Genomic DNA, 13,601 nt, shown 5'->3' on the forward strand with positions numbered 1-13,601 from the left:
CTCAGATGGCCTGATTGTTTTGGAAATGGGCTGTGCTCTGTCCTGGGGGCCCTCTAGGGAAGGCTCAGCTTGGAGGATTCCTGGATCCATTTGTTCGGCAATTAGATTAGGGGGCTTTAGTTGTTGCTCCTGAGTGATCTCTGCTGGGTGGAGACAGAATCCGCAGAATCTAACCTCACCTTGTAGAGGCTCTGTATGCCTTCCCAGTGCATGGGGGCATGTCCCTTAAGGCCAGAATTGTAATTTTTATCCCTGTTTAGTTCAACGTCAGTGAGGACAGTTACAAAGGTTTTGGATTCCTGGGTAGTGTGACCAGGCAGGGCAAGAGGACAGTCCAGAAAAGCACTGCCTGCCGGTGACTAAGGAAATCCAGAGAAGTGAAAAGAAATTCTTCCTTCTTGAATCACATAGACAAACATGTAAAACTTGATTGCGCATTCACTGTTCCACAGCCCATAGTATTTCCTGTTGAAACGTCCACGGCCGGCCGCATTAACAGTACAGTTCCCTATCCACCTGCTTTGCCACAGTAAGCCTCCTTTTCCAGAAACGTGGAAAACATGGGCTCTAGCAGGAAATAGGAGTCAAAGGACAGGGAGCCTTGTCCTCTCTCAGGCCTCGCTGCTTAAGTTCTCAGGCACATGTCCATCGTTATATACCCCGGATGACCAGACAAAACCCTCCCCACGCCCCTGCCGGTCCAGCTTGGATGCCCTGCTCCTCTGAATTCCTGGACCTCTAAGCCTCCTTCACAGCCCCTTCTTGAGCATGCTCTGGCATTTTTGCACAGGGTGCTGAGCATCAGGGAACTCAGGCTGGCATTAGGCGAAAAAAATCTGTTTTTTCTTTGTCTTTACTCCTCCCCCCTCTCTTCCCCCTCCCCCACTCCTTGCTTTAGCTAGGCGCATTCAGCTGCGTATAAATTAAGCACGTTCTGGTGCTTTTGCCGGTCGCATCTGGGATATTCTGGACATCTCTGGTATCCGCTCTGAATTTATGAAACCAGTAATTTGCTGCTCCCAGCTTATGACGCCCGACATTGTCCCTGTTTGCTTAGCGGTTTTGGTATCTGGTGTTCTTAATGTTAAGGTCAATTTTATTGATACTGAACTTTCTGCCCTCGTTTCTTTCTCCATTGCGGCTTTTTTTTTTTTGAGGCACACACAGAGAGGGTAACTAATCTTAATATCTTGTGTTCACAATTCTATTTAGCATGAAATCAGTAACTGACATATTAATTATAATAATCTGTTAAATATACTTTACCTACATGTTAATTATGGGAGACCATTCTCATTTATTTCTCTGGGTAGCCTATTAATTCAACCCAGATGGTACAGCTTTGTGAGATGGTAACACTGAGCGTTTGCAGAATAAATCATGTTGCCAAGATACAGCAGCAAAAATGTTATAACATCTGAATAAGCCTTAGCATGATGCAAGCGCAGAGCAACTTACCTATTACTCACACACTGGGGCACACTTACCAAACAGGGCCTATACACCAAATGTAAAAAAAAAAAATAAATTTTTGGAACACATCATGGTCTCCTCCAAAAGAATGGATTCTTTATTCAAGCCCAGGGCTCCATAAATAATTCCAGGAGGGGGGAAATGGAATCCCGAGGCTGCGTGCATACTCCTCATAACTTAGGGGGAGGGGAAGACAGGCAGCTGTGTGGTTCTTGAACATTCGGATATCAAGGCTGGCATCACGGAGGGGGGGAGGGGAGACATACAGAAGCACCCCCTCTGTCCCTTAACTTCTTCTTGGAGATAGCAAGCAGAGCTTTGGCTTCATCTTCTAGGGCTCTTACTATGGGGTGTTTTCCAGCTGAAGGGCATAGTTATACCTCAAAGTGGAGAAGATCTCATGACAAAGTTTGAGAAAGGATACCAGTGGCATCTTGGTGGCATCTTCCTGGGGAAGATCTACTGCCATCGCCCACACCATGAGGGTCAACAAAGCCATTGTCACTTACTCATTATTTTTTAGAAGATCGCCCCCAGAAGTTCTTGGGAACCAATTGTGGGCTCTGTTTTCCCAGAACCTAGGATCTAGGAGATGCAATTAAGTAATTACAGCATGGTTAGGGCCATGCTCCAGGACTCTACTAAGTTACTGAGCACAGTAAAGGCTCCCAACGCAGACCCGCCCACCGGGGAGGCTCAGAGCAACTTCCCAAAACATGAAGTTTATATCCTGCCCCTGAAGCTGGAGGGAGTCAAGCAGGAGGCCGAAGAATGAAAGGCAGATGAAGGAAGTTGGCGCAAATGGGGGCACATGGTTAGTCAGAGAAGGAGGTGGTGGAGACATGTTAGGTCAGTGTGCATAGCTGTCTTATGAGGCTCCTTTAAGGCAGCAGTTCTGCTCACTAGAAGTCCAATGCACTATCCGTTGAGCCCCAGAGCCACCCAAGGCAGCAGTTCTTAACCTGTGGGTAACAACCCCTTTGGGGGCTGAACAACCCTTTCATAGGGGTGACCTAAAGACCATAGGAAAACACACATATTTACATTAGGATTCGTAACAGTAGCAAAATTATGTATCTACAGTATTGGAGTAGCGACAAAATAATTTTATGGTGGTGGCGGTGGTGGGGTGTCACCACAACATGAGGAACCATATTAAAGGGTGTCAGCATTAAGAAGGTTGAGAACCACTGCTTTGATGCTCTATGGTACTCACTCTCTGCCCTGATGCCTTAGGCACTGGGAGGGTATTGCTAAAGTGGGCATGTCTGATGAACTTAGGCAGTGAGGGGATGATGGTGAAGTTATATTCCTTTCTAGACTCACAAAGGACCACGGGTGCTCAGCTGAAGGTGTTGTTAAGGCAAAGATGGTGACGTCCTCATGTGGAAGAGAAATGACCAGTTCCTTGGGCAGCTCCATGTGACGTCCTTCTCTCACTTAAAAGCTTCTCCCAGTTTCTTCAGTCTCTTAACTGAGCTTTAACAGCAACGTTTTAGAGATGGTTTCACGGTAAGAGACGAGCAGCAGTCAGGACCTGGAGAGACCCATTCATCCAGCACAGATGACTCTGTGTCTGCTGTGACAGGCAAGGTTGTCTTCTCACTTCACACCATCCCTGGGTCTCCTCCAAGGACAGGTGGCAGTGCCGCATGCTCCACATCTCCTAGAGATTATATTTTAGGACAGCTTTTTGATCACTCACTCTAAAGAGCCATTCCCCACAACCGTTCTCCTAACACTCCTCACAGCACTGACCACAACGTGTAATTAGAGGATGATTTGATTGGCTTTCCTGTTTTTGTTTGTTTCTTTGTTTGTCACCCTCACTCTGAACCCCTTGATGGCAAGCCATGTTGGTTTCTCGCTTTATACTCTGAGTGTGTGGCCTGCATGGCCTGCCTTGCAAGCAGTGCTTGTGCAACACATTGAAAAAAACAAAATCTTGATTGAACAACTGTATTATTTTTTAATTGAATATATTAAATGTGGGTGTTTTTAACACACAGAGGAAGAAATGAAAACTAGGGGTACAGAAATGGATAGGAACCACAAGGCAGAAATGGGGCCATAGCCGATAGCCTCTTGTAGTAATGATTAGAGTTTGGGTGAATGACTCTAAGCCAAGACCCCTGTAGAGCAACTTACCTGAAGGCTGGCTGCTGGAGGTAGCAGCGGCATCTTACAGCATTCAACTAAGAACACGATCATGCATGTGAACTTCACAGGGAATAATCGTGGTCTTACAGCATTCAACTAAGAACACGATCATGCATGTGAACTTCACAGGGAATAATCGTGGTCTTGAATGTGAGACCCAGTCTTCATTTGGCTTTAAAGAAATATCCAACATTCTTTCCTCCTCTTCTTTCTTCCCAGCCACCTTCTTTTGCTCAAAATCTTTAGTTACAAGTTTCCTGATCATGTTTCTTACCATGGGGGTGTGTGTGTGTGTGTGTGTGTGTGTGTGTGTGTGTGTGTGTGTGTGTGTGCGCTAAGAACAGCTAGAAAACTACTTAGAAAAGTAAGTGTGTAGGCTTGAGCCTCTAGCATGCCCTCTCTTTGTACTGAAGGGCTAAGGGAGAGTGCTGACTCAGGTTTGAGCTCTGCCCCTCTTTTGAAAATATATTGGGAAAGTATCTGGGTCGGGTACATCTGCACAGCGCTCTGAAATCACAGCTGAGCCCCGCTTGCAGGGAGCCCGAACATCACCAGCATTCCACGGCCACGACATGGTTAAGAGGAACTTCTAGCTGGGGAATATAAAATTTTAAATGGCACAGATAACGTCAGTCTGAGTTACTGTTTTCAGAATGACACAGATGTTAGGATAAGGGAGCATAAATGGAAATTAAAGAGAAACAAATTCAGAGCAGATGTCAGGAAGCATTTTTTTTTTCATGCAGAGAATCACAAACGTGTAGAATGGCCCTACCAGGCTTGATTGTTAAGGCGAAGACACAGGGGACATCCGAGAACTGATCAGATGGCATGGTGGGGGAATTAAGCAGTAAAAGAGGAAATGAGACCGCATATGGTGACAGGCTTTCGGCGAGCCCTCCTCAGTGTCCGTGTGCTTATGTAGTTGTTGCTTACGCACTTACCTTGGATAAACACACAACATCTCTTTGCTTTGAGTTTTCACACATTGCACCAATCTCAAAATTGCTATTTTCATATCGCAATGATGACTTTCACACGTGAACGAGATTGGGTGAAGGAGGAGGAGGGAGGGGGAATACACACACACACACACACACACACACACACACACACAAAGAAGGGCAGGAGGAGAGAGAGAGAAGGAAGAAGAGAACCTCTCTTAGAACCACCAACCCCTCCAACCATTATCCTTTTCTGTGTCTTCTAATAAGGGCATCATGGTATCCAAAATTAAGAAGAAGAAGAAAAAAAAAAAAGCACCAAATACCGTATGTGTGAAAAAAAGGAAATTGAGCCGTCAACTTTCCAAAGCTCCTTGCCCTTGCTGAATGAATGAAATTTGAACCGAGGATGGAGATGGCGTGTCGGGAGAGCTAGGGCTCCGAGTTGCTTCTCTTTCTTCTCTGGGTGCCCTCAGAGTTGTCCTGGAGAGACTGTAACGGGGGCCCTTTAATGGGGTATCACCTGGGGGACATAGCTTATGATAATATGAGATGGGGACAGAGGGAAGCAAGGAACCTGTGTCTCGGGGGGGAAGGTGGGTGAAGAGAAAACGAGGACTAAAACCTCATTAATCTGGACCGTGCTAATTTAGTGTATATGAATAATTCAGACACTCTGGCTGGGCTGTAGTTTACCTAGGTAGTAGATATGGTAAAAAGGTTTGCTAAGCAAATTAATAGTGTAAACAGGATGGAGGGCTGGGAATATATGGCCTATTTAAGAGGACAAACTGTTTTCACATACTTAGCAGAACCATCTGCATAGGAACAATGAATAGGTCAATTATAAGTAATCTTTGGCTTACTCATTAATCCTGGTCTGCCGGGTGTCCATACTTGGCGGAGTTTAATCAACAGGAGTGGTAGAAAGTGAGCAAGAGTGGACATTCTTGACAGTTTGTACTTAAGGCACAGGGTTGATTTTTGTTTCCTGTCTTTTTTCCAATTTACTTTAGACTCATATGACTTCAGAGTTATCTTGATGATCTTCCTTAGACGCTCCTTGTCCCCTGTATCTATTGCAGTTGAGGAGCTAGAGAGCCAAGCATGCAGAAGATGGTTCTGGGTGGTCTCGCTACAAAGATAAGAAGGGAACGCTTGTCTGGGCAGCCTCACGGCCACTTAGCAAGAACAGGTGCCACACGTTAGGAAGTCTAAATTTAGAGACTCTGCAAACATTACCCTTGGACTTGGGCAGGCCGCACCCTCTCTCTGGGCAGCACTTTCCACGTTTACAAAAGGGAATCACATCAATAGCATCGAAAGCCTTCCAGTTCAACTGTCCCGTTATTGCCGTTTATTTTCTCAGAGACAACATCTCATCAGTAAGAATACATGTCACGAGTCGTGGGTTGTCTCCGCAGTCAGACAGAGCCAATGAAGTGCAGAACACACCACAGCAACAAGAGAGGGCAGGGCAGGGAGGAAGAGAGGGAGGGAGGGTGAGAGGAAGGCTGTGAGAGGAAGGGAGAGACATCTGTTGTCTCAGGCTGAGAAGCAGTTTCTTCCTGCTTCCCTTGGGACATGCTCACTCTCTTCCTGCCCTCCTCACCCATAGCCTACTTTTCACACTGTACAGTACCAGAACCCTCCCCTTGCAGCCAATTTCCCTACGCTGCTCTCTTTGTTTCTTCTTGAAGCAGAACGCTGCCTGAAATTCAAGGTGTGGCAGGTCCTGGGTGACACTCACTTCACCATCCTCACCACTCTGAAGAACTGGGCCCGTGCCATTTTCCCCAGTGCTGCGGGTGAGCGCAGAGCAGCCTGCTGCGTGTTTGCCTTCAGGCTGGAGTTCCTATCAGTAGCTTTATTCTGCTAGTTGTTGACTCAAACTAATCAATTGGATATTGATTTCATGTACCGTTTCCACTTAAGCGATTCTCAAATAATACTTGGTCAATGTGCATCTGAAACCTTTGCCACTGAAACAAATCAGCGCATAGGCCCTTTCAGAGGCGGACCCTGCGCAGTGCCATGCTGCAAGGCCTCATCCGCAGTTGGCTGCATATGCTCGCCTTCTAAATGTGACACACACTGCCCACTTTCTGTTCTGCAACTGGGAAACTCAGTAGCAGAGTCCCTTTAGAGAACTGCAAAAAGTATGCATAAATCTCATTGGGCGAGTGCAGTTGTCCCTTTTATTTTTTTCCTGTTTTTTTTTTCTTCCTGTGGATTATGAGGTTAACAGTATTCTGAAAGTATTATGGAAAATTCCAGAAACAGATATGTTTGTTTAAATAGCTTTTGTTGCATTATGCTATCGTAATTGATTTGTTTTATTATTACTTGTTATAGTCAATTCTCCACCCCCCCACCACCCCCCCTTTTTTTTTTAAGAGATAGAATGTCCATAGCCCAGGCTACCACAGATCCTTTCTTACCTTAGCCTCACAGATCCTCTCTTGCCTTAGCCTCTCGAATGCTGAGACTATGGGCATGTCATCATAGGTGTGTACATGAGGGGGCGGGATTCAGAGTACAGGTGAGGCATGGGGCATCCAGCTCATGGACTCGGAACCTACTCTTCACTAACAAGGGGACCTACCTTCCTAAGTAGACTCAAGACCCTATGGGAAAGGTTGAGAAAAGTTGTGTTGGTGCTAGGAATAGCACAAATGGTTTCCCATTTCTCTTTAATCAGAACTTCCAGGCTTGCCACGCTCCTCAGGAGGGCCTTGTCTCACAGGGACTGTTCAAGTGGCTTTTACTCAACCTATCAGGCTTGCAAAATCCACCTTTCCAGAGTCACAAACTTTGGTTACATTTTTTTGTTAAGGTCTTTCTGAGCCTAGTGGATGTCCCTAAGAGCAATTGCTGTGGTGGCCTGTGTAGCCGAGGCAGCAATGCTGAGCTTCCAGCCTTTGTCAGCAAGCCTAGCTGCAGTTCCCTGTCCTGGTCATTGGCTGCCATGAGATCTAGGCTCTGAAAAACTCTTTACACTAAGTTCAAGCATTCATCTACTCCGTGCAGTAAGTACCCGTGTCAAGGGGCCAGGCAGAGAGGACAGAGTCTGCAAAATGGTGAACGTGGCCTGCATATGTATATTGTTTGGTGTGCATAGTGTCTTACCTGCAAAGAAGTAAATCTATGAAGCTGGTTATATAAAAATTTAAATACCAGACAATGTGGGACAATAGATCCTACATTCACTCGTGGCACTATTCAACTAACCCTGAGTGGTGACCACATCTTTATACACTACCCTGCTCACTCAGTCCCTCTCACTTCATATCGCCTAACTCCATCTCTTGCCCATTATATAACCTGCAAGCCTCCGCATCTACCCCTGAAGCAGTTACTTAAGAATGAAACACAAATTCATGACCCAATGGCCAGTACTGTGGGAGGGTCGATATGGCTAAGGAATTTTGTGACTTTATTTACTTGGAAATCCCTGTGAGTCGTGACAGGCTTGGAAGCTGAAGTGTGAAATGATTAAAAATTAGGGGCTGGTATTGGCCAGGGAGGCCCTGGAGCCCCTGAAACAACACAGGCTATTACTGTTGCTCTTGGTTACCCACCATAATTATATGGTAAGAGTCTGTTGCTAAAGAGGCCACTCACCTTAGCTATATTACGACAACAACAACAACAACAACAACAACATTCAACCTCAAACTGATGAGGACACCGTCTCCTTGCTTGATGGCTTACATAGCACCAGTGGGTGCTCTGCTGGGTGCTGGGAGTGGAAGCACATCAGTGGGCTTACTCATACTGAACCTCCTGGAATGATATGCCCACTGCTGCAATAGTGGCCTGAGAGTTATGGGGGTAACCTGTCTCTTTTTGATCACTTATGAGGGGTGTCCCACTGGAGGTGTTTCAAGTCTGGTACTCAAAACCCAGTCAAAAGGCCATGACTGGGGAGATCTTACACCCTGAGGAGAAGGTGCGTATGGGAAACTTACTGCTATTTTGTTAAACGGTGACACTTGTCAAACTGTACTCTAAACAGTTAGATCTATCCCCTTAGGTTTGTGTTGCTCCCAGGTTTAGTTAGAGAAGCTTCTTTTGGCAGGGGGTGATTAGTGCAATCAGAAGCAGTCAAAGTGCTGACTGTAAATAACTCTGAGCATCCTAGGTCATTTGTATCAACACCCAGGGCTCAGGCTACTTTACTGAAGAGGAGGTGGAAAGAATTTAAGAGTTAGTGGATGGAAAGGAGAGCAATGAAATGCAGACTTCTGAACACAGCAGGACTGTGAGGAGGCCTGGTTAAATAAGTCTAGCCATGACAGGGTTCATTTTCTGTTAGCTTGGAGCAGGCCTGAGCCTCCTTTCCTCAGAAATGAGCTCAGTGGTTACTGGGTATACCACAGAAAATGGGCAGCCAATCAGGTACTGCCTGGCCACCTGGCCGGAGGAAGATAAGGTTGCTTAAGGCTAGTTTACTGCCTGTCTGGAAATCTAGGTTGCCCGCACCTTTTCAGTCAGTTTGAGTGCTCCAATCGTGTAAAGGTTGCCAACCCCTCCCTTGGAATTCCCTGAATGCCTTTAAAAAGAACCTGTGAGCTCACTTCGAGGTCGTCATTTTGTCTAATGGTGATCCCCGCATGCTGGACTTCTGCAGAAATAAAGTCCTCTTGCTTTTGCATAGGGCTTTGGATTCCTGGTGGTTTTGGGGGATCTAGTGATCTGGGCATAACACCTGTTTGCATGCATCAAGTCATAGCAGCTGTGGTTGTCTTCACATACTCTGTACGTGATCAAGCCAGTCAACATTTTAGCAGGAAAGAGGAGAGGCCCCTGAGGCCTCACCCCCTAATTGAAGGAACTGTTGGCAGTTGATGACTGTTGAGGGAGGGAGAACCAGTCTCCGTGCACCAGGTTACTCCTGTCCCAGTGGATGTTCACATACCCATGTGTCTATGGCTAGCACTAACTGGATGCACAGGGTGATTAATTAAAAAAAAAAAAATCAAGAGATCTGCCTGTATGTGCTTTCTGAGGGCTGGGATTACAAACTCATGCCACATGTCCAGACTTTTTACATAGGTCCTGGGACTCAAAGGCAGGCCCTTATGTTTGCATGGCAAGCACTTTTCTGACTAAGCTATTTCCCCGACCCACCTGTGTTGTTTAGTGACGCTTGATATGATCCAATGATCCAGCCATGGGTGAGAAGTCAGTCACACAGATGTGCCCAGGAGGATGAGTACCAGGAGGACTAAGAAATGGTTGCTTCAGTTGGTAATGAGGACAGCAATGGAGGTAAACATCTGTTTTCGTAATTTTTCTTTTTGCGTGTGCAAAACTTCCATTTTCGTTTCTTCTGAAAATAGCAGGGCATCTTTTCTCTGACTCAACTCATGCAATTCAGGTAAGGCCCCTCCACCCTATGGGACCAATTCAGACTGAAAAGGAGGGTGTGGCCATCTCCTCCCTTATGGTTTCAGGATAGATGTGCAGCACATGCTGGAATTTTTACTAGTCACCCGAGGAGACTTTTCCCATCTTCCACCCAGCAGGTGTGTTCTTTCTAGTGGCTTGTGCACGTGGTGAAATGTCAGCCCAGAGTGCAACAGGTTGTCCATGACCATTGGAGGAGGCCCTGCCAGAGACCAGAACTAACAGATGCAAAGAGATGAATCCAGGCTGCGCTGACTTGCTCCAGCTCCATCGGAAGCCACTGTTTTAGTCTTCAGTATCACTCTGTCCTGCTACAGGTACCACGTTACCCTGCTGGGAGTGAGTTTTGTCTATGATAATATATATATATTAACTGCTTATTCTGTTGCCTGGCTAATGTCTACTTCCGACACTGCCTCTTAGCTTCCAGCTCTGTTCCTACAAGGCCCTCACGCGCACGCGCGCACACACACACACACACACACACACACACACACACACACACACGGAGGTGTGCCATCTCCCCTCACTCTGCCATGACTGTGTAGAAGGAAGCATCGAGTAAATGGTAACCAAATACCGAGTCCCAGCCAGAGAGTGTCACACCCTGCATGTGCCTTCCAGCACCTGACAAGCCTGCATCTTTCGTTGTTGTTTTCTAGAACAAACAGAAGGAGGTAACAGCATCAGGAAGAGGAAGCAAGAAAGCCATCTGAAGCCAGGTGTAGTCGGAGGTCTTCTGCCATCTTTGATCTGAGCAAGTTTCTGAGGGGCTCTCGGTCTGTTTCCTAACTGTCCTGTAAGGAATGGTGACCAAATGCTCCATAGGGTTCTGTTGATGATTGACAGATTCCGTGAGACAACGTGTGCAAAGCCCTAGACAGGCCGCAAAGCTCAGGAAGGAGCAGCGGGGAATGGGTACATTTCAGATGAGCTGTTGAGAGGCGGCATAGCAATGTGAGTAATGGCACAGCTTCTGGGGTCAGGCCACCTGGGTTCTCAGCTCATCTTCCTCCTTGGCATCTTTAAGCATCAGGGTCTTTTTATCTGTGAAACCAGGATGGTAGCAATACAAAGCTTCTAGCAACACCGTTATCCGGTGAGTGAGATGACATAGTATATTTAGTGTGTGGTGTGTTTGTATTTGTGTTCGTGTGCACTCATGCACGTGAATGCACAAGGGGGTAGGAGAAGGAGAGAGGAAAGGAGGAAGACGGGAGGGAGAGAGGAAGGGGGCTAATGCACGTGTACTGTGGCACATATTTGAAGGTGAGATGACAACTTTCAGGAGTTGGTTCTCTCCTTCACTGAGTAGATCCTGTGGATCAAACAAACTCAGAGGTCATTAGGTTGCGTGTCAGTACCTTTCTACTGAGCCATCTTGCTGGTCCTTTTAAGAAGCTGTTTTTACTACATTTAATTTATTTATGGCTGTGATGAGTTAATACATGCAAAAAACACACAGTACCATGCTCATACCAAGTAGCTACATACATTTATTATAAGTGTAGATTTTGTAGTCAGTGATACATTTGGTGTCCTAAAACATGAAGCAGGTCATTTAAAATATCCCCACTTTCTTAATACAATAAAGTTATATTTTGATCATAATACACTTGTGATCAAAAGCAATAATTATTTTTCCTTTAGCTTTAAAGCAAAGAATAAAAAATTTTTTTAAAAGAATAAGTTGCAACTTAAAAGAGACATAAAAATTTGAAGACTATTTCATACTTTAACTGAATTTTTTCTTTGACCAAACACACAAATTACACCCAGCCAGTTTGTGCTGTTTCATTATTTTAAACACAAATACAAACTCCAAGTGGTTACAAAAGACAGAATTGAAGCAACCCAAATTTCTCATCTTTGTAGTTGCTCTGAGTGTTTATTTTAAATTTACTAAATCAACAGAGGAACATGCCACACCGCAGGAGGTGGAGACATAGACTGTGACAGGCTTTCCAACCTTTACGAAACCATCCTGTTGACACAGAGCTAGGAGCTAACTCCTGTGGGATGGGCTTCTTCGCCAGCAGGAAGTTTCCTGAGCTGCCCTTGCAGGAGAATGCGGTATTTATTAAGTCACAGCAGCAGGAAAAAAGGTGCTAATTTGAGGCTTATGTTTCTATTGTCAAACTCAACAGATAATGAAGCTGTTATTTAGAACTTAAAATAAGAAAAGATTGTTCTCACAGAGGAGGGTTCATCGCCAGCACTGCCGCTAGGAACTGTGGGTACATGGATGAAAATGCAAAGGACTCTGAGTCTACCTTCTTGTTGATTTAGTGACTCGCTGAACAGCTTCAAGATCCCCCCCACTCCAACCTCAATTTCCCCTACTTTGAAATTTTCCTTGGGCTGTGTAGGGAATACCTGGATGCTTCTGGCAGTAAAAGACCAATGCTCCCTGCCCTGAAGAGACTTCCACTGGGTTTGGGAACAGCTTTCCAGGTCTTAGGAGTTCTCTGAAAACATCTAGAAACATCAGGCTGGGAGACTTTTCTTCTTTTCGTCAGTTTTGCTTTTAAGACAAGGGCTTAGTGTGTGCTTGAGCATAATTCCTGGCTAAAATTATGGCTTTAAAGTGGTGTTCTCGTCGGCTGTGCAGTTTTAGCACCCTATTTCCTTATTTACAAATCTTAAAGTATGTGAAAAGAACATTCTACCCTGACTTTCACCATTTCTTCTTGTACTGAAATGAGAAACACAAGCACATGATTCAGAGTAGATTATGGAGCTACATATGACGGTAAAAGAAGACTTAGGAAAACACAAGAAATTACATTAATTCATCTCTATTCATTGATAAATTTGAGATTCTTTATAGTGGTTTTAAAATTTGTGAAATCTTTTCGTGGTGCAGGAAAAACACTTAGCAATAAGTTGGCAGCTATAGCTAACAAACGCCCCTCTTTTCCTTGGGTGCCTGTCATTTGAACATTCCCATTTATTCCTATTAAAACATTTAAAAGGATTCTTTAATTGCTTTTGTCAGTAGTTATTTTATTAAAGGTTTCTATTAGTTTTTAAAATGTCTCATTTTATTTCCTTCATTTTTCTCATTAAAGAAACTGGCCCAGAAAATTGAGTTCAATTCACTAGCCGACAACTGCCCATCCACTGGAAATTCTACTCATAAATTGTGCTTGGTCCTGGCAGTGCTAGAGATGCTGATGTTCATCTTGAAAAGCCAAAGCTGGTTGAAAAACATGTTTAAAATGTGACTTTGTGAGAAAGTCTGAAGACCTTGAGGAAAACCAGAACAAACATTGCTCCGATGCACTGAAGGCAGACATTTGTGGTAACTTTATTTATTGTATTTTTGTATTTAGGCCTTGTTTCAGCTGATAATCATTTGAAGCAACTGACTGAGGATAAGAAGTCAAACAGAATAGAAAATAAATTGGAGCCTTTGGAAATACAGAAATAATTGGTAATAAGAACTGGGTAACTGGGCTTAGCAACTATATGGTGGCTCATAACCATCTATAATGTGATCTGACACACTCTTCTGGCTTGCAGGTGTACATGCGGGTAGAACACTGTCTACATAATAAAAAAAATATTAAAAAAAAAAAGAACTGGGGTAATTTAACGCAAATAATTATG

The sequence above is a fragment of the Acomys minous genome (assembly GCF_964271855.1).
Source record: "Acomys minous genome assembly, chromosome: 14".
Lineage (NCBI taxonomy): Eukaryota > Metazoa > Chordata > Mammalia > Rodentia > Muridae > Acomys > Acomys minous.